This window comes from Opisthocomus hoazin, chromosome 39 (genome assembly GCF_030867145.1).
Source record: "Opisthocomus hoazin isolate bOpiHoa1 chromosome 39, bOpiHoa1.hap1, whole genome shotgun sequence".
NCBI lineage: Eukaryota > Metazoa > Chordata > Aves > Opisthocomiformes > Opisthocomidae > Opisthocomus > Opisthocomus hoazin.
Genome location: NC_134452.1, coordinates 198,918 through 208,184, shown reverse-complemented (window position 1 = coordinate 208,184; position 9,267 = coordinate 198,918). Strand labels below are relative to the sequence as shown.

Below are 9,267 nucleotides of genomic sequence, written 5' to 3'. Positions count from 1 at the left end.
GCCGTGCCACGCCATCCCGCCCCGTGCCATGCTGTGCCACGCCACCCCAAGCCATGCCATGCCGCGCGGTGCCATGCCATGCCATGCCAAGCTGTGCCACGCCGCGCCATGCCATGACATGCCAAGCCATGCCATGCCGCATGGTGCCATGCCACGCCGTGCCACGCCATCCCGCCCTGTGCCACGCCGCGCGGTGCCATGCCATGTCATGCCAAGCCGTGCCATGCCGCGCGGTGCCATGCCATGCTGCATGGTGCCATGCCACGCCGTGCCATGCCACACCGTGCCACGCCATCCTGCCCCGTGCCATGCTGTGCCACGCCACCCCAAGCCATGCCATGCCGCGTGGTGCCATGCCATGCCATGCTGCATGGTGCCATGCCACGCCGTGCCACGCCATCCCGCCCCGTGCCATGCCATGCCATGCGGTGCTGTGCCCCGCCGTGCCACGCCATCCCGCCCCGTGCCATGCTGTGCCATGCCATGCTGTGCCATGCCATGTGGTGCCATGCCACATCATGCCACGCCATCCTGCCCCATGCCATGCTGTGCCATGCCACCCCAAGCCGTGCCATGCCACGCTGTGCCACGCCATGTCATGCCATGCTGTGCCATGCCGCATGGTGCCATGCCATGCCGTGCCACGCCACCCCAAGCCATGCCCCATGCCATGCCGCGCGGTGCCATGCCCCGCCGTGCCACGCCATCCCGCCCCGTGCCATGCTGTGCCATGCCACCCCAAGCCATGCCACGCCGCGCGGGTGCCATGCCATGTCATGCCATGCCATGCCATGCCGCATGGTGCCATGCCATGCCGTGCCACGCCACCCCAAGCCATGCCATGCCATGCCGCGCGGTTGCCATGCCCCGCCGTGCCACACCACCCCAAGCCATGCCATGCCACGCCGTGCCCCGCCATCCCGCCCCGCGCGGTGCCGTGGGTGCCGTGGGTGCCGTGGGTGCCATGGGGTGACGCGGCGCGTGCCCTCGCAGCGTGCCCAGCCGGTGCCCGTGCCGCCGCCGGGGCCCCTGGCACGCAGCATGATGGCCTACGCCAAGCAGCCCCACTACGGCGTCAGCGCCCTGGGCCTGGCCGGGGCCCCCGTGGAGCTGCTGCACCCCGCCGTGGGGTACCCCGGTGGGCACGGGGGGGGCAGGGGGGGCAGGGGGGCACGGGGGGGCAGGGGGGGGCACGGGGGGGGGCAAGGGGGCACGGGGGGGTGGTTCACGGGGGTGGCACGGGGGGGCACGGGGGGGCATGGAGGGGGAAGGGGGGGGCAAGGGGGGCAAGGGGGGGCACGGGGGGGGCAAGGGGGCACGGGGGGGGAAGGGGGGGGCAGGGCGGGCACGGGGGGCGGGGGGGGCACGGGGGGGGCAAGGGGGGCACGGGGGGCACGGGGGGTGGGGGGGGCAGGGGGGCACGGGGGGGGAAAGGGGGGCGGGGGGGGCACGGGGGGCACGGGGGGCACGGGGGGGGGCAGGGGGGCACGGGGGGGGAAGGGGGGCGGGGGGGGCATGGGGGCACGGGGGGGCGCAAGGGGGCACGGGGGGGGCAAGGGGGCAGGGGGGGCAGGGGGGGGCGCAAGGGGGCACGGGGGGGTGGTTCACGGGGGGTGGCACGGGGGGGGCACGGGGGAGGGAAGAGGGGCAAGGGGGGCACGGGGGTGACGGGGGGCAGGGGGGGGCACGGGGGGGCGCAAGGGGGGGTTCACGGGGGGGCACGGGGGGCACGGGGGGGCGCAAGGGGGCACGGGGGGGCACGGGGGGGCGCAAGGGGGGGGTCACAGGGGTGGCACGGGGGGTTTGCACGGGGGGGGGTCATGAAGGTGGCACGAGGGGTTTTCATGAGGGTGGGGTGCAAGGGGAGGTGCATGGGGGGGTGCCTGGGGTGCACAGGGGGGGTTCACGGGGGGTTTGCATGAGGATGGGGTGCAATGGGTGGGTGCGTGGGGTGCACAAGGGGGTTCATGGGGGGGGCACGAGGGGTTTCCACGAGGATGGGGTGCAATGGGGGGGGGTGTGGGGTGCACGGGGGGGGGGTCATGAAGGTGGCATGAGGGGTTTGCACGAGGGTGGGGTGCAAGGGGGGGTGCCTGGGGTGCACGGGAGGGGTCATGAAGGTGGCATGAGGGGTTTGCACGAGGGTGGGTGCAAGGGGGGGTGCGTGGGGGGGTGTGGGGTGCACAGGGGGGTTCCACGAGGGGTTTGCACGAGGGTGGGGTGCAAGAGGGGGTGCATGGGGTGCATGGGGGGGTTCACGGGGGTGGAATGAGGGGTTTGCACGAGGGTGGGGTGCAAGGGGGGGTGCCTGGGGTGCACGGGGGGGGGTCACGAAGGTGGCACGAGAGGTTTGCACGAGGGTGGGGTGCAAGGGGGGGTGCGTGGGGTGCACGGGGGGGTTCACGGGGGTGGCACGAGGGGGCTTTGCCCCCGGCGCGGGTCTCGCACGGGCATCCCGCCCCGCGTCTCGCACGCTCCCCTCCCGCTGCCCCCCAGCTCCCACCCCCACCTCGGGGGGCTGCCGCGGAGCAGGGGGGGGGACCCCCCCAGCCCTGACCCCCCCCCCTTCCCCGCAGCCACCCCGCGCAAGCAGCGGCGGGAGCGCACGACGTTCACGCGGGCGCAGCTGGACATCCTGGAGGCCCTCTTCGCCAAGACGCGCTACCCCGACATCTTCATGCGCGAGGAGGTGGCCCTGAAGATCAACCTGCCCGAGTCCCGCGTCCAGGTGGGCCCCGCGCCGCCCCACGTGCGTGAGCAGGGGTCGGGCGAAGCCCCGTGGGCACGAGCAGGGGTTGTGCACAGACCCACGTGTGTGAGCAGGGGTCGTGCGAGGCCTCGTGGGCACGAGCTGGGGTTGTGAACAGCCCCACGTGCACGTGTGAAGCCCCATGTGTGTGAACAGGGGTCATGCAAAGCCCCGTGGGCTCGAGCAGGGGTTGTGCACAGACCCACGTGCACGTGTGAAGCCCCATGTGTGTGAGCAGGGGTCGTGCAAAGCCCCGTGGGCACGAGCAGGGGTCGTGAGCAGCCCCACGTGCACATGCAAAGCCCCACGTGTGTGAGCAGGGGTTGTGTGAGGCCTCGTGGGCACGAGCTGGGGTTGTGAACAGCCCCATGTGCACGTGCAAAGCCCCACGTGTGTGAGCAGGGGTCGTGCAAAGCCCCATGTGTGTGAGCAGGGGTCATGCAAAGCCCCGTGGGCTCGAGCAGGGGTTGTGCACAGACCCACGTGCACGTGTGAAGCCCCATGTGTGTGAGCAGGGGTCGTGCAAAGCCCCGTGGGCACGAGCAGGGGTCGTGAGCAGCCCCACGTGCACATGCAAAGCCCCACGTGTGTGAGCAGGGGTTGTGCAAAGCCCCATGTGCATGAGCAGGGGTTGTGTGAGGCCTCGTGGGCACGAGCTGGGGTTGTGAACAGCCCCATGTGCACGTGCAAAGCCCCATGTGTGTGAGCAGGGGTCGTGCAAAGCCCCATGGGCACGAGCAAGGGTCATGCACAAGCCCGTGGGCACGAGCAGGGGTCGTGAACAGCCCCATGTGCACGTGTGAAGCCCCACGTGTGTGAGCAGGGGTCGTGCAAAGCCCCATGGGCACGAGCAGGGGTCGTGTGAGGCCTCGTGGGCACGAGCAGGGGTCATGTCCAGCCCCACGTGCACACGCAGGGGTCATGCCCAGCCCCACGTGCACACGCAGGGGTCATGCCCAGCCCCATGTGCACACGCAGGGGTAATGTCCAGCCCCACACACACGGTCATGCAAAGCCCCACATGCACACGCAAGGGTCATGTCCAGCCCCACGTGCACACACAGAGGTCATGCAAAGCCCCACGTGCACACGCAGGGGTCATGTCCAGCCCCACGTGCACACGCAGGGGTCATGCAAAGCCCCACGTGCACACGCAGAGGTCATGCAAAGCCCCACGTGCACACGCAGGGGTCATGTCCAGCCCCATGTGCACACGCAGGGGTCATGCAAAGCCCCACGTGCACACGCAAGGGTCATGTCCAGCCCCATGTGCACACACAGAGGTCATGCAAAGCCCCACGTGCACACGCAGAGGTCATGCAAAGCCCCACGTGCACACGCAGGGGTCATGTCCAGCCCCATGTGCACACGCAGAGGTCATGCCCAGCCCCATGTGCACACGCAAGGGTCATGCCCAGCCCCACGTGCACACGCAGAGGTCATGCCCAGCCCCCACGTGCACACGCAGGGGTCATGCCCCAGCCCCACGTGCACACGCAGGGGTCATGCCCAGCCCCATGTGCACACGCAGGGGTCATGCCCAGCCCCACGTGCACACGCAGGGGTCATGCCCAGCCCCACGTGCACACGCAGAGGTCATGCAAAGCCCCACGTGCACACGCAGGGCTCACCCCCACCCCCACGCGCAATGGCACGGTCACGGCATCCCCGCCCGCCGCCGCGCCGTGCCTCAGTTTCCCCGTCTCCCCCAGGTCTGGTTCAAGAACCGCCGCGCCAAGTGCCGGCAGCAGCAGCAGCAGCAGCAGAGCGGCGGCCAGGCCAAGGCTCGCCCCGCCAAGAAGAAACCCTCGCCGGCCCGCGACGCCGACATCGCCGCCGCCGCCGCCGCCCGCCGCGCCGGGACCCTACAGCCCCCCACCCACCGCGCCCGCCGGCACCCCGAGCTCGGCCGCCGGTGCCACCGTCTCCATCTGGAGCCCGGCTTCCATCTCGCCCGTGGCCGACCCGTTGGCTTCGTCGGCCGCGCCGGGTTTGCCGCGGTCGACGCCTTTCGCCGGCGGTTACGGCCAAGCCGCCGGCTACGGGCAAGGTTACGGCGGCTCGGGCGCCTATTTCGGGGGTCTGGACTGCGGCTCCTACCTCTCGCCCATGCACCCGCAGCTGGGGGCTCCCGGCGCGGCGCTCAGCCCCCTGGCAGCCCCCGCCATGGGTGCCCACCTGGCCCCTTCGCCCGCCGGCTTGGCGGGGCAAGGTTACGGCGCGGCGGCGGCGCTGGGTTTCGGCGCCGTCGACTGTTTGGATTACAAGGATCAGAGCTCCTGGAAGCTGAGCTTCAACGCCGCCGACTGCCTGGACTACAAGGACCAGAGCTCCTGGAAGTTCCAGGTCTTGTGAGGGACCAGGGGGGGGACACACGCGCCGGCCCCCGCCGACGGCGCCCGAGACCCCTCCGGGTTGGCACGGGAGCGGCAGAAGCCCAGGCAACGCAGCGCTGCGCCGGGGGGCGGCTGGACGGCGCGGGGCCTCCCGGCACTGAGCATCCCGGCACGGGGCATCACGTCGTGGTGGAACTCCATGGCACGGAGCATCAGGTCATGGTGGATCTCCATGGCACGGAGCATCACGGCACTGAGCATCCCGGCACGGGGCATCCCGGCATGGGGCATCAGGTCATGGTGGATCCCCATGGCACGGAGCATCAGGTCATGGTGGATCTCCATGGCACGGAGCATCACGGCACGGAGCATCACATCGTGGTGGATCCCCATGGCACGGAGCATCCCGGCACAGAGCATCCCAGCACGGAGCATCCCGGCACGGGGCATCACGTCATGGTGGATCCCCATGGCATGAAGCATCAGGTCATGGTGGATCCCCATGACATGGAGCATCACGGCACGGAGCCTCATGGCAAGGAACATCCCTGTGGCACGGGGGCATCACGTCATGGTGGATCTCCATGGCATGGAGCATCACAGCACGGAGCATCAGGTCATGGTGGATCTCCATGGCACGGAGCATCCCGGCACGGAGCATCCCGGCATGGGGCATCCCGGCACGGGGCATCACATCATGGAGGATCTCCATGGCATGGAGCATCACGGCACTGAGCATCCCGGCACGGGGCATCACGTCGTGGTGGAACTCCATGGCACGGAGCATCAGGTCATGGTGGATCTCCATGGCATGGAGCATCCCGGCACGGGGCATCACATCGTGGTGGATCCCCATGGCACGGAGCATCCCGGCACCGAGCATCCCGGCATGGGGCATCAGGTCATGGTGGATCCCCATGGCATGAAGCATCAGGTCATGGTGGATCCCCATGACATGGAGCATCACGGCACGGAGCCTCATGGCAAGGAACATCCCTGTGGCACGGGGCATCACGTCATGGTGGATCTCCATGGCATGGAGCATCACAGCACGGGGCATCAGGTCATGGTGGATCTCCATGGCACGGAGCATCCCGGCACGGAGCATCCCGGCACGGAGCATCCCGGCATGGGGCATCACATCATGGAGGATCTCCATGGCATGGAGCATCACGGCATGGGGCATCCCGGCACGGGGCATCACATCATGGTGGATCCCCATGACATGGAGCATCACGGCACCGAGCATCCCAGCATGGGGCATCACATCATGGAGGATCTCCATGGCACAGAGCATCACGGCATGGAGCATCACGTCATGGAGCATCCCCATGGCATGGAGCATCCCGGCATGGGGCATCACGTCGTGGTGGATCTCCATGGCATGGACCATCCCGGCATAGGGCATCCCGGCATGGAGGATCCCGGCATGGGGCATCACGTCATGGAGCATCCCCATGGCACGGGGCGTCACATCATGGAGGATCTCCATGGCACGGAGCATCACGGCACGGAGGATCCCCGTGACACGGAGCACCCCGGCATGGAGCCTCATGGCAAGGAACATCCCCGTGGCACGGAGCATCCCGGCACGGGGCATCACGTCGTGGTGGATCTCCATGGCACGGAGCATCACGGCACGGAGCATCACGTCATGGTGGATCCCCATGGCAAGGAGCACCCCGGCACCCCGGAGCACCCCAGCACGGAGCATCCCAGCACCATGGAGCATCCCGGGACCACGGACTATTCCCACGGCACGGAGCACCCCAACATGGAGCACCCCAGCATGGAGCACCCCATCACGGAACACCCCCTTGGGACCCCCAGCCCGGTGGGACCCCCCCGTTCCAGCCGGCCACCCCGCTGCACCCCGACCTCCTCCCCCCGGGGCCGAGCCCCGACCCCCCCAAATCTCCCCCGTCCCCCCCCCCCCCCCCGTAGCTGCGTGGCCCCCCCCGCCCCGCTCGCTGTGGGGCCGGCGAGCGCCCGGAGGAAGGAAAAGGCTTTAAATAATGAATTCATAATAATAATTATTATAATAATTAATAATTAATAATAAAGCGGAGAAGAAGGAGAGGGCTGCGTGGAGCTGGGCCGGGGAGGGGGGGCGCGGGGGGGGACCCCAGTGTCCCCCCACCCTGGGGCGAGACCCCCCCAAACCTCCTGCTCCGGAGGGACCCAGGCGTCCGGCTCTGCCCCCCCCCCCCCCAAGAATCAGGGGGGACCCAGGGGTGCGGCCCTGCGGGGGGGCCCCGGCCCCCCTTTTGCCCCCCCCCCCCGGTTATTTTTACTGATCTAATTAAGGAAATGGGGCGGCTTCGGCCCGGGGGGGGGAATTAGGGGGATTAGGGGCCGGGTGACAAATTGCTGGGGCGATGGCGGGTGACAGCTGACCCCCCCGAGACCCCTGTGCCCCCCCCGAGACCCCCAGGCACCCCCCGAGAGCCCTGTGCCCCCCCCGAGACCCCCAGGCACCCCCCGAGAGCCCTGTGCCCCCCCCGAGACACACAGCGACCCCTCTGCACCCCCTGAGAGCCCTGTGCCCCCCCCCGAGACCCCCAGGCACCCCCCGAGAGCCCTGTGCCCCCCCCCGAGACCCCCAGGCACCCCCCGAGACCCCTGTGCCCCCCCCGAGACCCCCAGGCACCCCCTGAGAGCCCTGTGCCCCCCCCGAGACCCCCAGGCAACCCCCGAGACCCCCGTGCCCCCCCCCGAGACCCCCAGACCTCCTTCTGCACCCCCAGAGACTCCCGTGCCCCCCCCCAGAGACCCCCCCCCCTCTGCACATGGGGGGCTCTGAGGGGGTTCTGGGGAGTCCTTGCACATGGGGGTCCCTGGGGGGGTCCCTGGGGGTGCTCTGGGCGGGGTCCCTGCACATGGGGGTCACTGGGGGGGTCACTGGGGGTGCTCTGGGCGGGGGTCCCTGCACATGGGGGTCACTGGGGGGGTCACTGGGGGTGCTCTGGGGGGGGGTCCCTGCACATGGGGGTCCCTGGGGAGGTCTCTGGGGGTGCTCTGGGGGGGGTCCCTGCACATGGGCGTCCCTGGGGGGGTCTCTGGGGGTGCTCTGGGGGGGGGGTCCCTGCACATGGGCGTCCCTGGGGGGGTCTCTGGGGGTGCTCTGGGGGGGGGTCCCTGTACATGGGGGTCTCTGGGGGGGGTCCATGCACATGGGGGTCACTGGGGGCGTCCCTGGGGGGGGTCCCTGGAGGTGCCCTGGGCTTGGGGGGGGGGGGGTCCCTGCACATGGGGGTCCCTGGGGGTGCCCCGGGCTTGGCTGGGGGGCGGTTGTCTGTGCATGGGGCTCCTTGGGGGGGGTCCCCACCCACAGTGGGGAGAGGGGGGGCTGTGCAGGCGGGGTCCTGCCCCCCCCCGGGGTTAACCCGGGCCGTGCCAGCCGGGCAGATGGAGCCTAATCCGGGCTGAGCCTCCGGGGGGGGGCCGGGGGGGGGGGGGAAGGGTTAAGCCCGGTTTAACGGCCCTAAGGAAGGGGATAAGGGGGGGGGGAGGGGATGGGGGGGGCCCCCCCCCGAGGCCACGGGGACGTGTCCGGGCGGGGGCCGACGCCACGCGGCGTGGGGACGCGGGGGGGCCCTGGCACGCGGGGTTTGGGGGGGCACGGCCCCCTGGACACCAAAATGGGGGGGCACAGCCCCTTGCACTGACAGTTTGGGGGTGCACAGCCCATCCACACGTGGTTTGGGGGGGCACAGCCCCTTGGACACCAAAATGGGGGGGCACAGCCCCCTGCACTGTGGTTTGGGGGTTCACAGCCCCTTGCTCTCGCAGTTTGGGGGGGGGCACGGCTCCTTCTATACACAAATGGGGGTGCCCAGCCCCTTGGACACCAAAATGGGGGTGCACGGTTTCGGGGTGCCCCCATCCAAGGTGACGGTTTCGGGGTGCCGGGCTGGGGGTGACGCGGTGCCCGCGGGCGCGCTGGACCCCTGGCACCGCTTCACTTTGGGGGGACCCAGGCGTCCTCGCCCCCCCCCTCCACCTCCGGACCCCCCGCCCCCCCCGGGGAGGACTCAGGCTTCCTGCCGCCCTCCGAACCGCCAGGGGGCGCAACGAACCGGCTGCGCGGGCGACGCTGCGGGCGCCGAGGGGCGTGACTACGGGCTCCGAGGGGCGTGGCTAGGGCGCCAGCGGGCGGGGCTGCGGGCGGCGGGGCGGGGC

The 9,267-nt window shown here is 70.5% G+C and overlaps 1 pseudogene; it reads left to right on the top strand.

The window, feature by feature from the left end:
• Window positions 1–1,041: 1,041 nt before the first annotated feature.
• On the top strand, window positions 1,042–5,734 carry LOC142365430 (homeobox protein otx5-like; annotated as a pseudogene).
• The last annotated feature ends 3,533 nt before the right edge of the window (window positions 5,735–9,267 follow it).